We start from the raw sequence: 27,818 nt of genomic DNA, 5'->3' as shown, positions 1-27,818 counted from the left end.
GTTTATCTGCACTACCACTTGTTACCTTTTCCTATCATTTATTATTGACATACAGTAACAAAAGGTGCGGTCTTTCATGCATTGCACATCTGATAAACCTATTTGAGCTTGGTTTAGCTTTGAGAAGGACTTAATTGTGGTATTCCGCAGATATTTGTTTTGTGGCGAGAAGAAATACTATTAAGAATAAGGTTAAACCTAATAACTCCAACAACTGGTATGATTTTTCTCCTAATATTTCACATGGAGCCAATAAAGCTGAGATGCCTGTTTTCTTTTATTCCTTATGAATCATCAGCAGAACTGAATATCCTCCCCCGGCCCCGTGAGCAATCAGTATTATGGAATAACCTTCGCAATACTCAGAAAAATGTTGCTTCATGGCCTGGGCTTGAAACCACTCTGATTTTTGATTTGGCTTTTATTGAGTCTGTAAAGAGTTGTCTCGGGGAGAAAAAAACACCTGAAATCTATTTATTTTGGCTAGGGTAGACCAGGGAGGCAGTGGAGGAAGGAGGAGGAGGTAGCTGTCATGTGGTGTAGCTTTGAAAATTGGTGTCACAAGCAGGGTCGTGAGAAAAGTGGTGGTAGTCCAAGGTAAACGGAGAGTGCGGACAGGACTGTAGTGATGGTAGTGTGAGAGAAGAGCAGAGCAGTCCCTTTGGCGGCCAGGTAGCTCAACTCACCTATCTCAAACTATTTCTTGGGAGTTGGTGAGGAGTCTACCAGTCTGCTGAGCAGGGCAGAGTAAATGGGTGAGTGTCTCTTGAGTGTCAGACCCGTCAAACATCCCATCACACTGGCTCCAAAGGAGCATATTCCCTGAGACTCCCTCCAGCTCAGAGCTTTTTTTAAGACTCCTGTCCTTCCTCCGCCTTGATCCTTTTGGAAGATTGAATTTGCATTACCCCTCTGGGGAGTTGATTAATTTCCTATCATTGGCCTGATCCTACAAACCCCTGCACTTGAAGTTGGCATATGTAATGTTGTATCTACGTGTAGATAAATCTTATTTCTGCACATTTGACTTATGGCAGGTTTAATATGCCCAAACTGTGTGTGCTTGATGAATAAGTGGCACTAGAATGTGAAATCTACCCTAGTAACAGTGTAATTCTGTATAGAACTAAAGGATTTTTTTTTTTAAACAGTTTTTACCATATGCCTTAGTATCATAATTTTAAATTAGATTTGCTTAAAATGGAAATCCAGATTCAAGCTGACATCATAACATATGACCTCCAGTAGCAATGAAAATTGAAAACATGAGACAAGAGCATTAATCGCTGGATAGTTTATAAGCTTGTCCAGAATGTTCATCTTAAATGTTAACACTGTTTTATTATATACAATAACAGTATAAAGTCAAAATTTACGAATACTGTGGGTGCCTAAGATAAGGCATTCAGACTCATTTTACTGTACTTACCTCTGGATCAAATCTTTTGAACCTTCAGTTATATGCACAGAGCCACTTGCACACACAGCTTACTGCTTTTAGTGGGGCTGGAAACATGCACAAAATAGTAGTGTTCTGATTTGGCAGCTAGACTTGTACAAACAGATTTCTGAGTTCATACGTTATGTGAATGCATCTGTGAAGCTATCATCAATTTTTGTATTAATAGCAATTTAAATGTTGGTTTGGAGTTTTGCTGGTAGTTCTTTCTTGTAAAGACTATTATTGTAGTGTTGAATGTAGTTTAATATAGAGTATAGTGTCTTACGTGATATGCATAAGTGACTAGGGATGTATCAAGACATCTGAAAAGATGTTTGATTAGAGTTATCACTTTAAACCATTTTGCAGTTTCATTCATTTTTGGAATCTCAAAATATTTTCATTGTTTTGTTTGTAGCTGGTATTTTATAATTAACAGCATAAGGTACAAAATGTGATAGTTTGAAAAGGAAGAAACTTAAGAATATTGAAATAACTTCCCCTCCATCTCAAATTTAGAATGCTTACTTCTATAATATATTCACTATACCTGTGACCTCATCAGTGTATCCCAGAGCATTCAAAATTTGACATCATACATCATTGATTTCTTTGTAGTTTGGCAAAATTCAAGGGAAGGTGGGGATCATTGCTTTTCAAACTGTTCACCATGGCTGCTGAAGGTCTGTTCCCTTGTCTTGAAGAATACAGCTTTTTCTCTTTCTGCCCTCCCAGTATACAAGTTAAAACTTTGCCTGTGGTATTTGTGTCTGCTTTGTTTTGGTCTGTGCCTTTTTATTGTGACTTTACAATATTAAACATGATCAGTCTTGCTTTACTTTTCCAGCTTCAGAATATTCAAAAGTCAGCTTGAATGCTTAAAAAGTGTGGGGTCAAAATATGATCTCACATTATCAGAAAGACTTGCATGTTGTGCCAAGTTCTTTTGCATTTATTAGGCAGATGTATTTAGGCCACGATCAGAAAACCATTTCTAATGATAGCCTTAGGGAGGAAGGTGTAGCTTATCAGAAATGGGACAACAGGAAGATAATTTCGGCAGTTACCTGGGTGTTTCAAAAACTATCTCGTTTCCACACAAACCCTTCTCTTTTTGATATACCCCAGGAAAGAGAAAGCATAAGGCTTGCTCAAACATTATGCAGTTTGTGGAGCGGTATGCAAGCAAGCTGCAGCAAGAGGTGCAAACTTGCTAGGGCCCAGGAGTAGCAGCATGTAAATGAAGAACGTCTGATCACTAATTGTAGGTCAAGTTGAGTGCCTGGATGGGACTCCTCTTAACTGCACGCTTTAATTCCCTACTCAGGAAAAATACCCACCCATCCCCACTCCCCCCCAAAAATTACCCTTCCTAATGAGATGAAGTTGATAGCTGGAGCTCAAACGTCTCATTTGTCAATGGGAGAGCTCTTAGTTCCTATGCAGCTCGAGCCTGTGATTTCAAAATAAATTTAAATGCTTTTATAGGTGAAAATGAGCTTATGTGACAGTGAGCTGACTGTAGCTTTTATATTTTTGCTTTATTGGGTAGTTCCAGTAGTAAACTGAATTTATTGAAATAAAGCTAAGAAACAGCTTCAGTTGCCTGTTCTGAATGATATTTTTAAAGAACTCCACTCTTTGCCTGTTATTTTAACGTAAGGTAAAGGGTGCAACTTGTATATGCATATTGTTTGAAGGCTTTGAATGGCTTGTCTGTCTGATCCATTTTAATAGATTCCAGCATTTTTCCATGACATCATTATTATAACAGACTTCCTAGCAAATATGAACAGCTGCTGTGTATTTTTTTCCTGTGTTTTATATTAAAACTGCAACAGCTTTTCTGTTCTCTACAAATGACAGCAATAGGCTTGCCTGTAAAACAAAATGGAAAAAAAAAGTCAAAGTAAGGAGCTGTGATACTGTTAACAGCCCAGTAATGTAACAGGTCCCCATGTATGAATCGTTTCATAATGCAATAAGGGATTACTTATGCTGCTGTCATACTGGTCAAAGGTTGGTCGCGTTTCCTTCTCCCCCTTGCCCTGATCTAAACTGTGCATCATTAAAGATGATGAAAACAGTATTGTACTCAGCTTCCTGGCCCAGATGGCAATTTGCATGAAGTATTTTATTGTACTTTTTTTCTAATATAATTATTATGCAGACTGCACATAGAGGTTTAAAAGTTCCTTCCAATTCTTGTAGTTCAGGTCAAGGAGACTTACTTCATTATTTCTCTGTGTATTCAGGAGTTCAGTGATGCTTTAGAGGCCACTTTACAGAGAGACTATAGTATTAAATAGAACTGAGATTTTTTTCTCTATCATTGTTATGCCTAACTTTCTATCTGGCTCCATCTGTAAATAGCTATATTGTTACTATATAGTTATATTGAATTTTGTCTGGAATACCTTGATTGGAGTCTCAGTACCTTTTAGGTGGTGATTTGGATGAGGAAACTGAGTGTACCCTCAGTAAGTTTGTAGACGACACCAAGTTGGGGTGAAGTGTCAATCTGCTGGAGGGTAGGAAGGCCCTGCAGAGGGACCTGGACAGGATGGGTCAATGGGCAGAGGCCAATGGGATGAGGTTCAACATGGCTAAGTGCCAGGGTCTGCACTTTTGCCACAACAACCCCATGCAGCGCTACAGGCTTGGGGCAGAGTGGCTGGAAAGCTGTGCAGACGAAAAGGAGCTGGGGCTGTTGGTTGATGCTCGCCTGAACACGAGCCAGCAGTGTGCCCAGGTGGCCAAGAAGGCCAACGGCATCCTGGCTTGTGTCAGGAATGGTGCAGCCAGCAGGAGCAGGGAGGTGATCGTCCCCCTGTGCTCTGCTCTGGTGAGGCCGCACCTCAAGCACTGTGTTCAGCTGTGGGTCCCTCACTATGAGAAGGACATCGAGGCTCTGGAGCATGTCCAGAGAAGGGCTACGAAGCTGGTGAAGGGCCTGGAGCACAAGTCCTGTGAGGAGCAGCTGAGGGAACTGGGATTGTTTAGTCTGGAGAAGAGGAGGGCACTTATTGCTCCCTACAACTACCTGAAAAGGAATGTGTGGGGAGCTGGGGGTTGGCCTCTTCTCACAGGGAACTAGTGATAGGACCAGAGGGAATGTCTTCAAGTTGTGCCAGGGGAGGTTTAGGTTGGAAATGAGGAGACATTTCTTCTCAGAAAGAGCAGTCAGGCATTGGAACAGGTTTGCTCAGGTAGGTGGTGGAGTCCCTGTCCTTGGGGGTGTTCAAGGAAAGGTTGGACTTGGTGCTTAAGGACATGGCTTAGTGGGTGGTATTGCTGGTAGGGTGATGGTTGGACCAGATGATATTGGAGGTCTTGTCCAACCTTTATGATTCTATGAGTACAAACTGAATACGAGGTCTGCTATGTTCCAATAAGCAATTGATATAACAAAAGTAGGAAGCATATCGTTTACATGGTTCTAGATAGCAACATGCAGTGCTGCACAAAATAGCAAGATGCTTGTTGGTCACTTCTGGCATCCAGCAAGCTGGGAGTTAACAACCAACTCGTGTCTCACCTGGGTGTTCTACCTTGAGTAAGGAGACAACGCTGGTAACTGCTGCTCAGAGTGGCCAGTCTGACTGGGGATGACCTGACTTACAGACTGGCCAAGCCCTATGGTGTAGCATGGCCATAAAAAGATTTATGGTCAATTAATGCTGTTACTGTAGTTCTATGTCTTTTGTAGTGCTCTCTCTCTCTCTCTCTCTCTCTCTCTCTCTCTCTCTCTCTCTCTCTCTCTCTCTTTGTGTGTGTGTGTGTGTGTGTGGAAAATCTAGCAACTAAGCACCTCTTGTCTTTCTGACTCAGAGGGATTGATTATGCACCAGGTAGGTGATTGTGAGCTGGTTGAAAAGTAATAAAAGAAAATCAATGCTAATCTTGCAATAAGAAGCTAGATAAGGACCGGGCTTATTGTCCCTGTCTGTGGTGTTCATCAAATAGGTGCCCATTTAGTGTCTGCATATAAAGAAATAATTTCATAAAATGTACAACTAATGCCTTCTGGGGAATATCAGTTGTGAGGCCTTCTTGTTCATCTGACAGGAACTTTACAAAAGACTGACTGACCTGTTCTACAGATGTGTCCTAAAGCAGATTTTGGAGCACATAAAATATATATAATACTAATATTATTAACCCACATGTGGCAGAATGTGTGAAAATTACTCTCAGGTTTGTAGTTACAAAAAGCTGAATACAGCAGGTGCAGTATATAATGTAGCTGCCTACAAAAAAAAAAAAAAAAAAAAAAAGTAATTCTTTTAAACATTTGGCACTCCATAGTACCAGTGACTAATGTTTGGTGTCCATGTCTATGGGTTTCTGTGATTATTTTTTTTCCCTAACAGTTAATTAGAAAGCAAAAGGAAGAAACTCCGTGTTACATAGAAAGTATTTTCAGATTGTAATTCTTATCATATCTTTTCTGAGGGAAATATCTTGTCATTGTTCATTGTTCTCAAGTTCACCAATATGGGGGAAGATATAGGGACTTAGTTGTACTGATTTTATCTTACTGCATTTTATATGCAGAAATTATTTTTTTCTGTCCCCTTTCCTCAACTTCCATATCATTTTAGAGATTTTTGTACCCTGGCATTATATTTTAGTCAGCTTGGCTTATATGTAATGTACCAACAGGTTGTGGATGGTTTTACTAATTCATTTCAGTAAATAAACTGTACAAAGGTTTTTCCATTCCTTCCCACAAAAGTAAGTTAAAGAGAGTACCTGTTATTTGCATAAATGTATATTTTAATAGATCTTAAATCTGTTAGGCATCCCATAGAAATGATACACTGCTATAGAGAACAATTTTACAGTCATTCATCGATATAAACTATAGTATATACAATGTCAAGTCATTTAATGATAGTGACCACATCTGTTCTGATATGAACAGCAAAGCGAAACTATGGAGATTCTGTAAAAACAAACAAACAAAAAACAAAAACAAAAACAAAACACACTGTAGTTGCACCACTAAATCAAATAAAAATACTGTTCACGTATTTGTGATTTGAATACAAAGAGAAATAGGGAAATTTCTGCCCTTCATCAAAGATGTTTCACATTTTGCTATATGGAACTCTGAAATAAAACTCAGAATGTATTTTGGTAATATAGTACAACCAAAAAAAGGTAATTCACTGAAAAATTACTTAACAGTATTTTTCCTATTCAGAGGTGCCTTAGAAGGTTAAACCTGAAACGGCTATGCTAACGAAAGTATGAACATTTGAGTGAAAGATGGCAAAATTCAGTATATTCGATACATAAATAGTAAATTGATGTTGATGGTGAGCATTGATTTTCTTGTCTACAGTACAGGTGTTTTTCAACTACAGTTGTGATGAAGTTTGTGGTAGACTGGGAAGAGAGAAGTACGTTTTAGTTAGCTGAACATGAGTTTTCAGATTCTTATTGTGTATCCTTGCTACAGTCTCTGAGCATGAAGCAGGTCAGTCAGCTGTTTCATCCCTTCAATAATAGAATCCCACAGAATCCGATTCTATCATCCAGAAATAATCATAGTATCAATATTTGTAAGAGTCAAAGACCTATCTGAGACCCACACAGTATTTGAAAGGCTTTGAATGTTCCTCATTATAAACCCTTTAGGGTGATGTTCACATGTTGGAGTACCGCTTGCCAGGACCAGTCTGTGTTGTAAGCCTGGCAGTGTTGCCACAAGTTTGTGGACATATCTTTACCTGAAAATAATATTATCTCATTAGTCCTAGTAAAAATCTCACACTGGGATTGTTTTACTGCTCCTTTAGTAGAGACTTGGGGATTTGTGCTCCTGATATTTTCTGATATTGTTGTATCAGTCATATTTGGAGAGTATTTTGATGGTTGGTCTTAATGGTAGTAAGAAGGCTTGGTGCTCTTTTTGTGGTTTTTATTTTATTTCTTTATCACTCTCAGCTTCAGGCTGACCTATGATGGCAATGAGTGTAATTTATAACAGGTGTTGCCTTTAAAACCAGTAGACTGTGAGACAAAATGCTACTGACCAAAATTCTATACTGCAAGCCATCAGTACAAATAAAATGTGATAGTGTCACTGTTGTAGTCTTGATGTTCAAAGACTGTTAAGTGGGGCAGGGTTGGTAGGGAGTGGTAATATCTTTTATTAGATGAATCAGTATAGCTGAAAAAAGAAACCGAAACAAACAGGCTTTCAGACAGCCAAGCCCTTCTTCAGGTCTGTGCAAGAAAGGTGTTCTGTGCCCAAAGGTTGTCTGTTTTTTCCAACTGTTTCAGTTGGTCCTATAAAAGGTATTGCCTCCTTCTGACTGAAACAATAACATTCCTGTTGGCAGGGCTAGCAGAAAAATCAGCCACTACATGGGCGCTGTAATTTTGTTGAATTTTGCACGCTATAACTTTTCATGCTTTACCTGCCCTGCACATCTCAGACATGGGGTCCTCCATTTGGAGAGAAAAGGAGAAAATGTTCAAGTATGAAGATGACTCCTTAGACTGTCAACGCTCATCAGAGAGTTTAAGGCTTTCCTCAGCTTTAAACTTTACACGAAGAGGAAATTTTGCCTTCTGTGGGTTCTGTTTCCTTGCAGTTTGAGAGATGTACGTCCCAATCTCCTGTTAATGCTAGTCTTCCTTATGTGGCCAGCCCATGACGGGAAGAGTTACAGAAGAGAAAATCATTCCTGGGCATAGCTGTGCTTTTCTGATGAGTCTGATTTGTGATGTGCTTAGGCCTGGGGCAATGATGCTCACCCAATAGCTGCTCATAAGTTTCTTGCCTAGTTTTAGAAAGGGCTCACCAAGCACAAAATAGAAGACAAAAATATTTACTGTCTTCATGGAAAGTGGGTCTAAAATGGTTTGCTGTAACGTAAAAACAAAAGGAGCAGTGTTTCCAGCTAAAGCGCCAAACATCTTGGAGTCAAACGCGGAAAACGTTTATAGTGTTGTATAGTTTTATTACTACAGACTGAAGGAAAACAGCTTATTGAATGACTTTTGGGGACTAGATTTTGTACCAGTGGACTACCAAATAGTGGACAAAGGAAAACATCTTTGCTGTGCGGTGGTAGTGGGGAATTGGTAAGACTACTCAGCTTCCTTGTACAGTGTATGAGGACAAATGCTGGTTTTGAACTCATTGAGGGCCCTAAATTCACTGCAGGGGAAGGATTTGGTCATGATGCTGGGAGGCTTTGTGGGTGCCCGTGGGCACGCAGCTTACCAGGCTGGAGGTCCTGCCAAGTCTTCCCACAGGGACACTGAAAACAGCATTTGTAGAGCTGTTGCCTCTCCATTCCTCCACTCCCAAGGTACTTGATATAAAACCTGCTTATTTGGGATTGTTTATCTGCCGTTCCTCTAGCTATGTTTTACCTGGTGTTTCCTTGGTGCAGTGGGCACTGCCACATGCAGAGTGGTTACTTCTCTCTGGATCATGTGTGATAGCTCTAGTTCTTGTACCATTCTTGGTGGGATTTGTCTCTTCTGGAGCAATAAGTGTTATTAAAATGAAGTTCAGCTATGAGCTCATTGGTGTCCTTTGTTTAATTGTTTTTAGTGTCTTTGCTGCTTTTACAGTGCTATACAGTTTTCAGCAACTAACAGACATTAGTAACCGCAGGGTGAATCCAGGGCTACCCTGAAGTCCTAAGACAGCCTGGCTTTTCTTTCTTGTGCAACAAGGGAACAAATCGTTCTCTCAGCCTGTTGCAGAATGAGGTGCGAATGAGTTGTCCTGTCATTTCAAGGAGCTGGACCAGAGAGCAAGGCTGAAGCCAGGGCCTGAAAAATGTATCCTGTGCCTACGTGCCAGGGCAAAAAAATACTCGGGCTGCTGTTCTCCCTGTTGTGTTCATAGGCAGTGATTGAGGCGTACTTGGATTTGAACACGAAAAAAGGATATCTCTGTTAGTCCTGTCAAGTGGACTGAAAATAAGTGAGGAAATAAAGGTGTGAAGGAAGAAAAGGTTATAACTGTTTTCTCAGACGATGCTTTCATGTAGTGTGTTCTGTCCCCATTACTTTTAGGTACCTGGATGAAAAATTTATTCCTTGTTTGGTCTCAGCTGCTGTGAGCTGGTCCACTTCCTCCTGTAGATCCCCAAATATCTTTGAAGCCTATAAGCTCAACAATTTTCACCTCCGACCATTCAACAGACACTGATCTTCTGACTCCTCTGTTCTATGCTCTGTGCTCTGAATCCTGCCCTCCCCTGTCACTGGGGTTTCTTTGGCTGTGCTATTGCATATCTGAGATGAGCAGAAGAAGGGTGAGGTGCTTCTCGACATGGGCTTCCGGGTGTGAAGTGACAAATCAACTTGAAAAAAGCCTGAACCCTACTGCCCCATAGCAAAGGAGGTGGAAGGTGTCCTTTCTGCTTTGAATTTCAGTGGTAGTGGGAGCAGGCATGTTTTCATTGTTCTACCGCTGCTGTGTTGCGCACCGCCCCTTGAGCAGCCTTTCCTGGATGCTTTCATTGTGTCTGGTGTGGTTTTCATTAGCCACTGTGATCTGCTACAGTTTGGCATGCACATCTGCAGCTGAAGAGGTATCAAAAAATTGTTTACTTGCTTATGAACATGAGAAGCCAGCTGTAATGTTTACTCCACGTTCATGTTTGGAAGATCATTTTGCAGCCAAAGGAAAGCTTAACTCTGGAGACCTCTTGGCATTTGTCAAGTTGAGTGGGTGGATAAGCTTCTATTTTGCAAACCTTGATTAAAGCACATGTGCTGAGGCACAAGGATGGGGAAGAAAAACAATACACGTGTAGTGTGAAGTACTGTTCTGGAGCTGAAATGCAAATAGAATAGAATGGTTCAGTTGAAAGGGACCTACAAAGACCATCCAATCCAACTTCCTGACCACTTTAAGGCTAAACCAGAAGTTAAAGCATAGAGTTAATATATTTAGTGGCATACAAAAATACAAGGTGTAAGGTACCCTGCAATTGCCTTGCTCTACCTTTACCTTAAAGGTGGCTATAGCAAGATGGGGATCAATCTCTTCTTCCAAGCAGTAGGTGACAAGATGAGGGGAAATGGCCTTAAGTTGTGCCAGGGGGCATTTAGGTAGGATATAAAGAAAAAAAACTTCACTGAATTGGAACAGTCTGCCCAGTGAAGTACTGTTCAGTTACCATCCATAGAGGTCTTCAAATACATGTGTGTATGTAGTGCTTAGTGACATGGTTTAATGGTGAACTTGGCAATGCTAGTTTAAAGGTTGAACCAGGTGATCTTGGAGGTCTTCTGCAACCTAAGTGATTCTATGATTAAGTCTGGTAAAGCAAATAAATGACAGGTATGGCTGAGGAAAGTTGAGGAAAAACTAAAATAAATAATAAAATGGTATTGAATAGGCAGACCACAGATTCTAATAGTTTGTTATGCGTAAGGACTGTATGTGGGACAAATCACTGCTATCCAAATCTTTAAAAAATAATGAGACACACAGCTACCACCATAGAAGATTAATGAGTAAGGTCTGATGTAAATTATGCTTCAGTGTAATGTGCACGGAGGCTCTGAATGTTGGAACTGGTGCCTCCCTGAATATAATTTGAGGCACATGTGGTAGTAATTCAGAGATACTCTATTGCCCTAATTTCAAATGTATGTATCTTGTTGACTTTTGCCAAACCTAGGCTTCTAATAATAAATAACATGTAATTGTTTTTTGCTGATGAAACAAGCTTGGGAGCCAGCCTATTGAGTCTAAATAGCTTCTTGATGATATAATTTGAGCAACAAAAATTATGGAAGCAGTGAGATTGAAGTGAAAACTTTGGTGTCTTTTATATATATTCATATATATATATACAACTTTTTACTGCACACTAGTTTTCACTTAAATACTTTAAATGTTATGATGACAGAAATTAAATTCAATGGATTTGTTTTCTTCAGTAAGTGAAATACTGCTTTTTTTTTTTTTTTTTTTTTTTTTTTTTTAACTTTTCAAGGAAGAGTCTTGCAATACGGACTTCTTGTTCCTGTCCATAGCACTATCTTCTTGACAAATGCTTCTTTTATTTTTTTATTTTATTTTTTTTTTTATTTTATTTGGAAAACTCTTGGAAGGTTTCCTCTTCTACTTCTCAAAGGATTCTTCATTAAGAATCCTTACATCTTTTTGTATCCATGCACGCAGGAGCCCCGCTTCACACCACTTTCAAGACCTCTTTTTTTCTTGCTGTTTTCTCAGGCTGTGAAAAATGTACTCTTTCCTTGAGCATCCTTTCTTACTCTTGGTTAGGAATTAGATGCTTTTTCCTCTCTGTTCCCTCCAGGTTATTGCTGGCTAAGTAGATTAGTCTTTCTCCTTTTTCAGATGATTCTTCAGCTGCAACTGCTGCTCTATGGGGGAGGCTTCCCTTCTCTTTCTGATGATAACTCAGCAGCTTCCTTCCCTCTGTTCTTCTCCCAACTCAACAATATAAAAGTGCTTTTATCTAATGTCTATTCAGTGAGTCACATGTTATCTAATCAGTGAAATTTTCTGGAAGTTTGCAACCTTCTGGTTCAGATTGCATGAAGTATCTGACATATTTCCATTGGACTCCATATCTTTATTTCATTGGAAGAGGACATAAACTCCAAAACCTCTCAATCACTAGGTATTATGACTAAAGTTACTTTTTTTTTTTTTTTTTTTTTTTTTTTTTTTGTGTGTGTGTTATCTTCTGGTTACAGAAAAATGTATATGTAAGGTTTTTTGGTTTTGTTTTGTTTCTAAAGATATCTTGTTTCAAAAGGGTGTGAGTCCTTATGTACTGCATTCATTCCTTAGGAAATAAAACAAGGTATTTTTGTAGGCAACATGGTTGAATTATATATAATTTCCAGGATGTTTTCATTCTGAATTTTGCTTATTCATAGCTTAAGTTTGAGCAGCTCTATTTTTAGCTTAATGAAGAATGCAGAAATACTGTTTACTGTTGGCAAATAATCTAACAGTTTATCATGAGCATCCAGAAGGAAGAAGTCAGACAGAAGTTGGATTTTTCATTCTGCTGTTTTGCAGTAGATAACATAACAGCTTCCTTAACTATCTTAAATTAATACTTTTAAAACAGTTGCCATTATGCAAAGCATTTTATTCATTGTTAGAATGAGGAGCACAAAGGCAAAATATTTCATACACTTCAAAAATAAGTTTTAATTCTTTTATTTCCCATCTGTGAAAAAATGCTATCTCTTCCTCCCAGGTGAATGTTTTTGTGCTAAGACCTTCTTGCCCACTTGGACCTCAATTGCAAATGGCACATGTGGCCAAGCATGTCCGTTTTCTGCAGGACTGATGAATCACAGAATCATGGAATATCCTGAGTTGGAAGGGACCCACAAGGATCACTGAGTCCAACTCCTGGCTCCACACAGGACCACCCAAAAATCAGACCACATGTCTGAGAGTGCTGTCCAAAAGCTTCTTGAAATCCATTAGGCTCAGTGCTGTGACCACTTCCCTGGGAGCCTGTTCCAGTGCCTGACCACCCTCTGGGTGAAGAACCCTTTCCTAACACCCAGCCCAACCCTCCCTTGTCCCAGCTCCGTGCCATTCCCTCAGGTCCTGTCGCTGTCCCCAGAGAGCAGAGCTCAGCGCCTGCCCCTCCGCTCCCCTCGTGAGGGAGCTGCAGGCCGCCATGAGGCCTCCCCTCAGCCTGCTCTGCTCTGGGCTGAGCAAACCAAGGGACTGCAGCCGCTCCTCAGAGGTCTTGCCCTCTAGACCCTTCACCACCTTTGTATATCCTTCCTTTGGACACTCTCTTAACAGTTCCTTTTATACTGTCGCGATCGAACTGCATATAGCACTCAAAGTGAGATCGCACCAGGGCAGAGGGGGACAATCCCTTCCCTTGACCAGCTAGCAGTGCTGTGTTTAATGCATCCCAAGAAACACTTACTGACTTTGCTGGGCAGGAACCTATGCACCCTCATCTGCCTTTTAGATATGCCCTCATCTGCCTCTTCTTTGCTACATTCAGGTCCTGTTAAATATCCTTTTCCCTCCTCCCTGATTTTGCCACCGGCCTACTCTTCCCAGCCTTTTGCTGTCTCCCAGGCCATACACAGACCAAACTGCCTACACCTGTACAAGTCCTCACAGAAGTCCTCAGAAGGGGATTGCATCCCCAGACATGAGATATCCAGGCTTTTATCAGGGATTCTGTGAAGTTGATACATGGCACAACAGATGAGAGGAGTTATTTTAAGGGTGCCCGCTTTGGAGTGCCCAGTATCTTTGGACTTGTATTGCTCAAACATTTCCCCAAAACTATGCATGAAATGTTAATGTAAAATTCCCCTGAGACTGGTTTCCCACCAGGATTTTGTGACCATGCTCTCCATCTGAAGAATGTATTATTAGTGTTTAACAGTCAGTAGCCAATTTTAACCTAGTTCGTGTGACAGATGGGAGTGAAAAAAAAAAAACAATATTTCTGCAAGATAACTAGAAATTGGGTGCGAGAGAGAGTCAAAGTAATGTTATCCCTGGGAGGAAAAAAAAAAAAAAAAGCTGTCCTATCATCTTGAGTTATTCTTCCTGCTTTCCTTTTCGGCTGGACAATTGCACATGCAAGTTGGGCAACCAGTTTGTTAAAGTATAGTTTGAAAGCAGCAAAAATGCATATTGTCATTTGACGTCACTGGGGTGCAGGAAGCTGCTGAGATCCCTGTCATTTGCAGTTTCAGGGGTATGTACATAAAGGGGGAACTGTGCAAGATGGAGGAAATACGGGGGATATGAGGGCAAGTAGCAGTGAGGCATCATGGAACATAAATCCATAGTCCTCACTCTGAAGAAGCAAGCATGCGATGCTCTGGAGGGGGATGAAAGGCTCCAGCTGAGAGCAAGAATATCTGGAGATATTCACCTTCCTGACACACTGAGCTTTTGTAGTAGTTTGGGGGTTGCGGAGTCTTGAGTTTATAGACCTTCAAAGTGCAGGACTTGCTTTGGAAATTCACATACATAAACAAAACAACTCTATCAGAACTCTGAATTCCCTTTTAATTTATATATATATATATATTTAAAGCCACAAGAATGCTCTACAACCTTGTTTTCCTAGGCTGCCAGCTTCCCAGATAGCTGAACAAAATTTTCTTGTTTGTGTTAACAAGCAATACATACAGTTAATTAGTTTTTAATCAGTTATGTAATTACAGGGAGCGAGATGGTTGTTGGCTGCATTTTAAAACCCCATGGGCCATAATTGGCTTTCTTGCCACATGTTGCATACTCTTGCTGTTTAGTCATAAAAATCAGTTTGCAACTGCATGGAACAGTGTTCAGCACAGCCTTTCCCCTATTTTTCCTTTTCAGCTAGTAGCTAGTGTATCATGCTTTTGGAAGACTGAAAAAAGCAGGGATTTTTTTTTTTTTTTTTAAACACCGGATAGTTTTTTAAAGGAAATAGTCAATGGCTTCTCGAGCTTTGAGGTCTCATTTTTAATAATTTAGTACTTTGATGCATGGGCTCTTGATCATTACATGTTAGCAGTTTCCAAAAACATGTTGAGAATAGTGACTTGAAACAAATCCAAGACTGTGAATAATTGTGGAAACATCTGTACCTGACTGAATAAATTATGATCTTTGGTCAACCAAAAAGTTGTGGTATACAGTGAGATTTTTCTATTCATTTTGTAGTGTGTATATATATATTTATATTTATTTTTTTTCTCTAGTTTGCTGCTTAGATCAGAGATATTTCATTGTCTATTTTACTTACTTTGGTAGGTTCATTAGTTACAAGTCCATCTGCCTTCTTTCTGTAGCTTATTTTTAAACCCAAGCTTTGGTTAGATGACTAAAAATGGATTAAACTGTTTTGGATTGCAAAATGATATTATTATGTGAATGTTAGACTAATGAGAAGAATTTTCACTGGCATAAGTCTCAAATTTGTAAAATTCAAATAGAGCTGAAGACAGCAACATTCATGTAACAGTGAATTAGGGAATAGAAAATATTAAAAAGGCAACAAGATAAACACCAACCAGCAGTGTTGTGGCAGAATGCCACTACTCTCCTAAGCTGTATTGTCAGGGTGCTGCCAGCAGGACGAGGGTTCCTTCTTTTCTGCTCAGCACTGGTGAGCCATAGCTAAAGTTCAGGGACCAGTTCTGGGCTCCCCAGAACAAGAGAGACATCGAGCTACTGGAATGAGTACAGCAAAGGTCCATGAAGATCAATGAAGGGCTTTGAGCTTCTCTTCTGTGAGTAAGGCTGAGGAAGCTGGGACTCTTCAGCCTGGAGAGGAGAAGGCTCAAAGGGATCTTAGCGATGAATGTTAATACCTGGAAGGGGGAAGGAAAGAAGATGGACACAGGCTCTGCTCAGTGGCACCTAGAGATAGGACAAGAGGCAATGGGCACAAATGAGAAATACAAGAAAATCTGTTCCAACAAAAAAGGGGGGGAAATTACCATGTGGGTGACTGAGCAGTGGCACAGGTTTCCTGGAGAGATGGTGGAGTCTGCATGATTGGAAACATCCAAAACCAAGGTGGCACAGCCCTGGGGAACCCGCTCCAGGCGACTCACCTCTGAGCAGGGTGGTTGGATGTAACTTCCCAAGGTGCTTTCTAACCTCAACTATACAGTGGATTATATGAAGTAATAAATTCACTGTGGAGTTGTGTTTTATCTAAAAGATACCATGTTTCTCACTAGACCGTAAACAATAAATAGATATTGGACTACTCTGAAGGTATATGTAGTTCTTCTTTTCCGTAACAAGGAAATATATGACCATTTTCAGACTTGATCCACAGTGATGAAAAGCATGGAAATGTTGTGGGAAATGTAAGAGCAGTTTTTCATTAGTTAGTGTGCTGTTTGTGCATTCAAAGATAAAGGGATTAGTTAAGAGGGTGGTTGAGATGGTACTAAAATTATTTTCATTGCTTCCAATGCCACTTTGAAATGTGTTTGTGTTACTTTTATGTTGCATACTTTTTTGAGTCACTTTTGGGTGCGCATAAATGGTAACTATCTTTTAGTTGGAAGTCATGCTTCTGGGTGGGAGGGTCTGAGAACGTGAAGCAGCGAGTATTTTTGTAACAAAAAGCAGAACTGAGGCCTGTTTCAAACGGCGGTGATACTTCAACTTCCCCATGCTCTCTGGAAGTGGATCGATGGCTACCAGTAAGCTGCATCAAGGAGTCCCAGGCATGAGTGCACATTTCAGACCCCAGAAAGATTTTTCAGGTTAGACCCAGCATACTCATTTTTCTTCTGCCTTTCCTGTCTTGGCTTGTCAGAGAAAGTGAGCTTGAGAGGATGGAAGTATGAAAACTCGTCATGAAATTCTGGTGCTGCTGATGTGATTCACAACTAGGTAATAGAAAGAGTTGCTGTTAAAGACTAGTGCAAACTGTGTGTGGTTCTGTAGCTGTTGTTGGCAGCAGTCAGTATGGGATTTCTGCTGGTATAACCAAAGATAACATCTGACCCAGTAGCAATGAATCTTAAATCGTGAGACTTTTGCGTTAGAGAATATACTATTATACTAGAATATACTATATTAGTATATTCTCTATACTATATACTCAATCCTATATAGTATAGTATATATAGTATAGAGAATATGCTCTATACTATAGAGAATATACTAATATACTAGAGAATAGAGATTTAGTTAATTTTGTGAAGAAAAGGAAGATGCATGAGGAGTATAGCTGAGGAACTGAAAGCATCAAATCTTCCTGCCCATGCATGCTTGAGTGATACCAGTTATAACAACTAGCTCTTAAAAAAAGTAATTTATATAGGATTGCAAGAAATAAATCAAATCCATTTTTCTGAGAAACACTTAAGGAAGTAGTTTGCCCTTCCCATGCATTGGAGCCTTATTTTATATTTCTCCTCCAGTGAACTCATCTTGTTTCATACATATGCTGGCAATGTAAGTTTTAGAAGGAATTTGACTGTAACTCAAATATTTAGTCTGATCCAAGCAAGCCTAGTTCACTACATATCACTAATTCTGTTTTTCCTTCTGCCATGAGTACTGTAGCTGTCCAGCAGCAGGTATCTAGCTGTGAGCATGGGCATCCTGCTGTTTGGTGAAGTCCAACATCAGAAACGAAGTGAGATACCTATGAGAAAGGTGTTTGCAGATAAGTAGCATTATTTACTCTCCCAGACTGCACTGAGAACATTTCCACTGAAAACAAAATGTTGGTACACTTGAGTAAACAAGCTTGTGAAGTTAATATTATAAATAAATAAAAGTTACATGTATAAATGTATCTGAAATCTACACTGCTTTTTGACCTTGCTTTTCATATTAAAATATATATATGTTCATAAATACATAATACAGTGGGGGGAAAAAGGCATATTGGACTGCAGAACTCAGACTTTATTTGCAAAGTTCAATCACTTTGTGCTTCTTTGTGCTATATATAATGACACTATCATACAATGCCATGAAGAGATGGATGTTCTTCAATGTGTGTTATATTACTTGTGTGGCCATCATCAGTTCTCACATGTATTCTTTTACTGTTCTTCAGTAGGAACCCTCTTGTAAGATTTCTTCAGAAGCACCTTAGAAACACAAATGTACCACATAGGAACTTTTGAGTATCTGTGTAACTATATCAGGTTATTTTTATATCTTAATAGGAGATTACTGATAGGATAAAGTTGCTTTTATCATGGGAATGGATGACTAAAGTATTAGCTCTTACATAATGCTTTTTCTCATTAAAAATCTTGCAGATTAACTACAGTAATTGCTGTCCATGGTTGGTGCTCTTTTCTTTTCTTTTCTTTTCTTTTCTTTTCTTTTCTTTTCTTTTCTTTTCTTTTCTTTTCTTTTCTTTTCTTTTCTTTTCTTTTCTTTTCTTTTCTTTTCTTTTCTTTTCTTTTCTTTTCTTTTCTTTTCTTTTCTTTTCTTTTCTTTTCTTTTCTTTTCTTTTCTTTTCTTTTCTTTTCTTTTCTTTTCTTCTTCTTTTCTTTTCTTTTCTTTTCTTCTTCTTTTCTTTTCTTTTCTTCTTCTTTTCTTTTCTTCTTCTTTTCTTTTCTTCTTCTTTTCTTCTTCTTTCATTTTTTTTTCAAGTAACTGTTTAGAATAATGTATTTTGATTTTTTTCTTTCTTCCTTCCCAATTATTCTCTTCCTCCTGTACAGTATGCTTACAGCATGCTTCTATTCTGTTTGCTTCTATTCTGTTTCTTAATTGTACAGGCTTCTTATAAGCAATTTATTTTTTTTCCTTCTTGCTGACATAAAGAGACATTTATTTTGCGCATAGTTTATTAAGTGCTGTCTTAAAAGCAATGCTTTGAGTACAAAAGATTTAGTGAGTATCAGATAATATTTAAATAGACTGAATTACAACATAAATGGGAATATTTTCTTCTGCTTCTAAGTGAAATGAAGTTCCTTTTAAAAATAAAGGAGTCTTATGGCTTCCACTCAGACAACTTGATGGTGGTTTGCAGCTAAGTTTGCTCTTCACTGGGTTCATTGGCTTGTGGCTTGGGGCATTATTTATTCCCTGGTAGAGCCAAGGCTTCTGTTTTTGTCCAGAGAAGAGCAAAACGATTACTCTATGTTGTTATAAAACCATGCTAACATGGTTATAATTTACATTAATGCCTTATTTCTGGGAAACATCAAGATTGCTCTTGTAGTGTATGAGGCCTGCAGTTGATTTTTATTCAAGCAGCAGCAATTTTAATTGATGCAGCATTTGTTGATTGTGCTGGGATGAACAGAAAACTGAAACCACATTCCCCAAATTACTTGCTGTGTGATGTCTTTATATTTTTAATGGTCTTCTCTTCAGAAGTCCTGTTACAGTATTGCTTCAGTTGAAAAGAACAAATAGCCTATTTATTAAGTGTGCAGTTAATACCATTTCAGCTAATAGTGAATAGGCAGTTACAATAATCTATCGACAGTAAAGTTTTTTAGAGTCATGTATGATCTTCCTGTCTGCTCCCTGGAGCCCAAAGTATTTATTACTTGGAAACAAAGAACCTTAGAGTCAAAGGTAAGCAACGGTGTGCTGAAAGAGTGGGAGCATGCCCGTAAACGGCAATATGGCAGAGAACAGTTAATAACAGACCTCTAGCAGGGCCCACTGTATGTTCAGTGTTCCCTTCCTACCCAATGCCCTACCAGCTACTTCAGCTAAGAGGCACGGTTCCCTGTGGCTGTGCTCGTAAAAGGTGAGTTCATTCATCACCATGTAGTTTACGTGTGTTCATTAGCCTACAAGGGAATGCAATGCTCTCACGTGTTTGTATCAGCCAAGCACATAGCATCAGGTTCTGCAAACCCCTGTTTTGAGTGCATTGTTGATCGAGTACACCCAGCATTTTGGGGGCTTGGACCCTTAGATGGTGCTTGGGGGAAAGCTGTTCTTAAATCTCTGAAGCCCTCGTGACAGTGTAGCCCACCCATCTCATAGAGTGAGCGTCCTTTTGCACCTCGTAACTCTTCAGATGTGACAAATCTGTATTGTGGACATATTTAAGAAAATAACATAAATTAGAATGCAATTGCTCTTTTTTTTTTTTTTTTTTTTTTTTTTTCCTCTCTCCATTAACCTCATGAGCAAAAAGTTGAAACTATAACAGTGCAGGATTTACAGTCTAGAGAGAACTTGAAAAATCCAAATTTTGTTTTACTTTGAGCTATCTAGGAATAAATCCTTTAGAGCTAAATAGAATCCACTCTGGTGAGTGAAGGTTATTAGAATGGTTCGTAATGCAGGGATGAATGAAATATGATAAAATCTCATTGCAGTATTTGGCACTTGTTCAGGATTTCAAATAGGCATACTGAAGCAGGAAAAAGGAAAATTTATATATTTATTTTTAACAACTTTCTTCTGGCATTTTAAACACTGTGAGACATGTTTGATCAAAACAAATTCACAGACAACTGAGATTATCTTCCTTTTAGAATTCCCTTTTTGTGGTTCAGTTGTGTGCACACTGCAAACATCACACCTAAGTAAAACTCTAATCGGTGCTGATGTTAAAAATCTACATCATTTCTGTCAGACCTGAGGCAAAGGAGATGGATGGATGGCTTAGGAAGACAAAGTGTATTAACAAAAAAACAGAGTAATTGTTAAGGCTGCGAGGGAGAAAATACTAGATAAACGGTCATAGGAACCTGAAATTCAGATTTCACCAAAACTGACTTAGGCTTTCATGTTTGAGAAACAGAGCAGTGTATGCAATTTACTCTCTGTGGATTTTTCCTAATTATTTTGTTAGTAATCTAAAATTACAGGATCTTTTCTAGTTTTTATTTCCTCTCCATTTTGTAAGCTCTTTTCTTTAGAGGTTGATGCTGTATTTAACAAACATCTGAGGTGCTTGTTGAAGACGGCAGGTAATATTTTAGTTATGACTAAACTCAGAATTTCGAGCATGGGAGGAAAACATGGAAGGAAATCTTTTAAGGAAGATTGTCCTTTCATTAGAATTTGTGTGCAGGTGGAATTCAAACCGTGCCATATACGCTATGCTGAATTGCTAGAAATGAGCTTGCCTGTGTTGGCTATAGAGATGATTCTACAGCTGTGTGTGTATATATTTGTATTTAAGCAATTAGTGTTTTTTTTTTTTTTTTTTTTTTTTTTTTTATATAGTGCCTGAAAGAGGAGCAACCATCTGGTTTCTATTGCTGGGTTAGGGGAGGATGTGCAAAGACAAGGATCTGCTTCAGAGTGCCCTTCCATGGCAGCATCTTCTACTGACATTATCTTCTGTCAGGATATATTCTTGAAGGAAAGCATATGTGGAGGAATATGTATTGTAAATTTAATGTGTTGAAAATGATCTCTGCTAATTACATTATTTTGCACATTTGCTTTTTCACCGGAGGTCTGTGACAACTCACCCTACCCTTCTGCCTTTCCTCCCCCCATCTTTCATCATTTTCCCAGGTATTGTTTCATGTAGACGGGCTTTTGAACTTGCTGGAGAATGGTAGGAAACAGTGATGTGTCTGATAAATGCAACCAAAATCATTTACAGAATCAGTTAGCTTTTACTTCGTTGCTCAGTGGTATCCAAAACACATTTAATTGGAGGAACTCGTAGCCTGTGACTATGCAGTGGTAGGACAGATGTTATGTGATGGAATTCAGACAAATGACAGAATTTTCTCAAATGGACATGATTTGGTTGGAAGCTGCTGGGTTGCATGTGCTTTTAAAAGTGGTTGAAATTGTATTGAATTACATGTGTAGTCTATGGGAGCTGGTGTTTGAAATCAGTTTTTAAGCATTCAATTTATTAATTTCCTACAAGCTGCTTTCCTTGCAATCTTCGTTGCGTGTGCCCAGAGATAGACTGTATGGGGATGCTGCAGAAGGAGTACAGCTTCATGGCCTTTGTTATGGCATACAAGTGTCCGTTCACTTGCAGGTCTGAAGTATTGCATTGTAATCCAGATTTGACCATAGTAGTTGGCAAATCTAGGGTATCTGGTTTCTGTTTTGGGAGGTGGTTTACTTTTTTAAATTGCAATGTTGTTAAAGTTTTGACTGAAATGTTAGATTCATTATAACTTAGCATAAGGTACATTGTTTGCCATCTGTAGAATAAAAAACTTTAATTTAAATCGAGAAAAAATATTTGGGGTCAGTTATTTCTCTTCTCCAAGTCCAATGATAGTCCCCACAAATTTTTCAGTGAAGACTATAGAAGCAGCTGGTAATTCACTACTTCGGAAAAAATAAATCTTTTCAGTACTACCCCAATATGTATATGATAGAGTAAATTTGTTTCTTGTTTGAAATTATCTCTTTGGATGCAAGGAGCTTAGCTCTTGTAATGTATCCCCTGCTAATCATCTTTATAATTAACATAACATGAAGTGGATGATTGAATTTATTCTTTACAGCTTCTCTTCCAATGCTGTTTAATGGTGTCTTCCCAAGGTATGCTTCACTGCTCAGTTGGTTCATTACAGTCATGTCCATTTCTGCTTTGATTAAACAGATGTGAATTCTCAAGTTGTCTGGACATCAAAGAAAGGAGGCAAGGGGTGAACAGATATCATTTGGGTATGAGATCATCAAGTGCAAACTGATTGTGATTTTCCTAACAATGGAATGCATGCATCAAGCAGAAATGAACTTTCACAATTTCTGGGCAGTTCTGTTACTGCAGGACAAAATCCCTGCTGCAACTCCCACAAATTTTAGTGGTCTTTGAAGTGAAGAAATGACATCAGAGGCTAACTGGTTCCTTCTGGTTTACTGAGAGTAAGACCTTGCCCTTTAAAATTTGTAACATAATTCACTTTCATTATTTCTATGCCATGTATTACTTATGCTCTTGCTAAAATTTTTGTGCTAGATTATTGAAGTTCATCTGCATGAGAATGCATCATATGAAAGAGAAATGGCAATGGTATATGCGTGAATATGCATTGTGTTATATATTTTCTTGGTATTGGTAACAACATGTAACATGTATTGGTAAGTCAGTATATCAGTTTGTATAAATGGCATTTCTTTGGCCTTAAATGCCTATAAATTGTCCCTTTATAACAAGTGGGGAGGAAGACTTTGTTACGAGCTATAATGGGTGTCGCATGCTGTATTGCTTGAAATATGATTTCAAGGAAAACTTTCTGGGAAGGGATACTGACAGGGCAGACAACAGTAAGTAAGAATAGCTTGGAGTTAGTGCTTGCTTAATTTTCTTTCTGAAACTCTGTTCCTTCGGTATGTTTTTTGTTACAAATGCTGATGATATGCTGTCATAGGAGAAGGTAGAGAAGGCAATTGTTGAAAGCATTTTGGGGAACCTTGACTTCTTAGGGAACCCAAAGGCAATTGGGGTTAGTTTCAAGTCAAGGTGGAACAAGTTCGGAGTCAGAAAACGTGGTAAGGATTAGCTGAACCTGAGCTGAACTCAGTAAGTTGATAAGTCGAGGATGAGAGTATATGAAAGGACACAAGGCAAGGAGGAGAAGAGATCCAAAGACCATCAGAACCTTCCCTAGAAGATAGATAGAGGATTGGGTAGGCTTTTAAGAATTCAAGACTGGCTATTCTGGGCTAGATTCTTAGTCACTGAAGAGGCAAGACAGCAGGTCACTTCAGAGTGGGTTGCCTCCGCAGATATTAAGTGGACCTACAGTCATAGGTTGTGACTTTTATTTGGTGGATCTCGCATAAATTGCAACAGCACTGAAACAAATTATGTGCTCATTGAGGAAGTGCCACAGAATTAGGTCCCTAGTTGTCAAGCACCCTCCCAGTGGCTTTCTTCAGATATCTTATTTTCTGTAAAGGCATAAGTCGCTAGAAACCTCCTGATGGAAGAAAGATTATTTAAATTTAACTTTTAGAGCCAAACTTAGTGTCAGACTCGTGAATAATTAACGTAATTCTGTAGAGGGTATGCCATGAATAGCATTGAATGACTCCTTGCATTGAGTCACAAAACATGTGGAAGAACTGATTGCTTCCAGCAATGTCTTTAAATTCTCCAGATTTTATAAAAGCAAACTGAAGCCATGCTCAGTAGTGTCTGCACAGCTGATAGGCGTTCCTACTGCGTAGTATGCACAGGAGTGGGCTTTGATGAAGACTGAGACCTTAAACTGGGAATGACCACAATTTTGAACATTGCATTTGAAAAGGGACACGTCTAGATGACAGATGTTACTGTCCTTGTTTGGTTAGTACAGGTTTGTCTTAGTTTTTGCTGCATTATGAAAACCCTCAGGGGTGCTAATTTTCTTGGTGCATTGAAAAATAACAGTACAAAATGTCATAGCATTTGGTCTTACTGATTCAGTCGTCTGCTCAGAGATCTAATTCAGTGGTTCTAAATCATTTATTAATCAGGGAAAATAGCAGAAAGAATTACTGAGAGGATTTATTTTGGATTTGTGTTCTGTCTTTCTAGTTAAAAGGGGACATAAGGCGTCTTTTACAGTGTGAGACATGATAGCTAATTCCAATTTATACGTCTTCAGTTAACTTCCTTTTTTTTTTTTTTTTAAACTATGAAAATCAGCTGCTACCTATAAAGATAAAGTAGTTCTGTGATGGTTTTATAGGATATCTGAAATTCCTAATTGGAGGAGAAATTCAAAGTTTTGGAGGAAAAGAAGTGTTTTTAAAGTTTCAGAATCAGGGAATAGAAATATACTGAAAATAATTCAAATGTATAATTTTTTACTGACTAATTTGCCTACAGTACTGAGGAATTATAACGTGGCAGAAGCCTTCAGATAAGTATTAATCCCTGAAAAAATGGAAGGACAGTGGTGCTGTAGATTTTTACAAGCGTAATTTGTAGATTACACTTTCTTCCCGGAGAGACTGAATTCTGAAAACGCCTAAAAACTTTCTAAATGTACACTATAAATTCAAATGAAGTAATGCCTCCTTTTAGTTCTGCTGTATTTGATGACTATAGGAGACAGCTGGTGCTTTGTTTTCATTCATACAGTCAATTCTGTCCTTAAGAACGTTGACATTAGTTTTGATTCTTTTCTGTGACTTCCCTGACATAGAGACACAGGGCAGTGTGAAATTAAATACTTTTATTTATTTTAGCCCATTTAACCAATGTTTCCACTTAATTTAAAACTGTAGATTTAAGGAAAAACAGATGGGCCATGCATTTGTGCTTTTGATATAATTAATTAAGAGTTATTGTGAATTTACTAAGTTTCACATCTGGTATCTGTAATCAAAGTAAAGCTATCTAAAGCTGCTAAAGTTCAGAATCTCTAAATATGGAAGAAAATATCAGAATTGCTTATTATACATTTCTCATTGTGGTGACCACCTTTATACAATGACCATATCTCTGCCAAAGCAACCAGAGTTTCCTGAAGCAGGAATAGAAGCACCACATGACAATACACGTCTTTCTTAGCACAAAAACCATGACTGTTATGCAAGCAGAAAACCATAAACATGCAATTCATTTCGTGTAACGTCTGAAAAGTCATTTTTTAGCTGTTTGTGACTGATGGAGGAAGTTTTGATCCTGTGTGATAGTTGTGGGTAGAGATGTTCTAACTGGAGATGGGAACAAGTCTGTCTGTAATACATGCTCTTGGTAGAACTTAGACTTCCAGATTAAAACTGTCCTCAGAGGAGCAGAGCTTTCTGAACATACAGGATCAAGACATTATCTATGCTTTTAGTGTTAGATTTTTTCCATGTTTGACAGAAACAGCCAAACAAGAACTCTTAATTTAAGCAAAAGCAAGAATAAAATTTATTTGTTACAGGGAATAAAAACACAATGTACTGTGAAGACACAGATGGAGATTCTCACATGGTAATAAAGTATTTTATAAGGATTTTTGGATGTTTGTAGAAGCAGGATATGCTAAGGTAGTTTTCAATAGCTTAGAAAAAAAAAACACCTTGCAAAACTTTAAAGCTATTTTGTGTTTTTTAAAACTTTTGGCATGATTTCCTGAATCGTAACTGTTGTAATAAAAAACAGAATAAGATGCTTTTAAAGACACACCGAATACTTGGGATATTTTTCGTTATTTAAACTGGTTTATAGTTGCAAAAATCCACTCTTCTGGGTACAATTCAGGTCTCAGTGTCTGCTACAATCTTCCGGTTTTATAGCATTACTGGAAATAATTTTTTCCTTATAATACTTTTCTTGCTGATGGATGCATTCCTTTTTTCCTTTCAAAATAACTTGAATCTTTCACATTACTGTTTTTCTTTTTTCCAAGATACTTCACTCAAAAGGTTTTTATTTCTTTTTTTCACTCAGACTACATGATTATGAAACTTTGGTATTTCTCTTGCTAGAAGGTGATTTGGGAACTGTGCTCATCTGTACTGTTCAGATACTGTTCCGAGTGTCCTCTGGAGATTATGTTATATAACTATGACATTCCAACAAAATCATCAATTTTAAAATGATATTTTAAGTAAACCTGTTATCTTTGATTAATATTTGTAGTATAATCTAGGTCTAGGGCTAACTAGCTTGCATTTTAAGAGTTTGAGCTTAAGCAATATAGTAACAACTATCTTATTAAGTTGCTGACTTGCTGGGTCACCATTTTTTCTCACATGCCAAATGCAAGCAAAAAAGTAGTAACACATTGACAATGTTTCAGTAGATGCAAGAGATCAAATTCTAGTTGTGTTCAAAAATTCCTTTAAAAGCTTCCCTATGTGACTGAGCTGCAGATGGGCAGGTGAGCACTGGACATGATACTGATGGTAACGTCAGAGGATGCTGGCCACTGGAGTAGGCCAGGCTGTACCAGTGGCTGGTCAGTTGTTTTATTCATGCAAGCTTGATGGTCCTGTGTAAGCCTTGGAACAGTCTTGAGTTTATATATGTGAAATGTCATGGGGAAAGTACAAAGGTAAGGAAAATTTTGTGGTGATAAGCCACCTTAACAAGATGCTGATTTTAAGATAAAGCAAATTCCAGTAGCTCCCACTGATTAAAGCAATTATGTTCAGTTTTGTGTTTTACGTGGGAAAAAACAAACAAACAAAAATAAACACCTTGTCAGTATGCCATCTGAGATTTTGATTAAAGGTAAGACACTTCTCTACATCTGCAGGACCTGTACCATAGTGTTCAACTGAGTGCAGGTGACAAATACAACACTGTTTATGCTGGTCACCAACTGCTTTTCAGTGGGTCTGCTCTCTACTGCCAGGCACCCATCTCTTAACGGTGCAGTATTTCAGTGGGTTTGTGGAGATGGGCAGGATGTGGTGATTCTGTTTGTTGGAAGGACTTTTAACTTCAAAGTTCAAATTTATTGTGGGTAAGGGCTGTGGATTCATACCTTCGGTGATGTCTCATCCTAATTATAATGCTGTGCATAATTATGAAATATGAATTTGGACACCAAATACCTGAATAATAACAAATTTTTCATCACACTGCAAGTACGTATGTAATCTTATTGCTCGTGCTTTGAGTTTCATGACAAAAATTCACCTTTTCCATTTTGGAGAGCTTTCCTGACATGCACTTTATCTGGGATTTAAAGTCTACAATCCACAGATAAATGATATTTAGATACGCAGTGTGGTGGAAGAAAGACTAGGCTGCTCAGCTGAAACAGAAATGCTTCCTCCCTCTTCTCCCTCCCCCTTTTTTCCACCTGCTTGCTAAAAGCTGTATTTTTTTTCTCCTCGGACGAGCCTCATAATTACCCTTCTGTGCCTGAGTTGGGCCTCCAGGAAAGGCCCGCAGCATCTGTAAAGCTGGCAGCAGAACGGTATTTCCAGGCAGGCAGTGTTGCAGGCTCGGGAGCCAATCCATGGCTTTGTCTGAGCAGCTGAGAACTTCATCCCAGCCATGCCGCGGTGTACAGTAACACAGACCTGTGCCAC

At 38.6% G+C, this 27,818-nt stretch overlaps 1 protein-coding gene across 2 annotated transcripts in view; it reads left to right on the top strand.

The window, feature by feature from the left end:
- BMPR1B (bone morphogenetic protein receptor type 1B) overlaps positions 1-27,818 on the top strand; it is a 252,010-nt gene that overhangs the window by 96,343 nt on the left and 127,849 nt on the right. The window lies entirely within an intron of this gene.

This window comes from Aythya marila (genome assembly GCF_965140915.1).
Source record: "Aythya marila genome assembly, chromosome: 4".
In the NCBI taxonomy this organism is placed as follows: domain Eukaryota; kingdom Metazoa; phylum Chordata; class Aves; order Anseriformes; family Anatidae; genus Aythya; species Aythya marila.
This window is presented reverse-complemented; position numbering and strand designations above follow the sequence as displayed.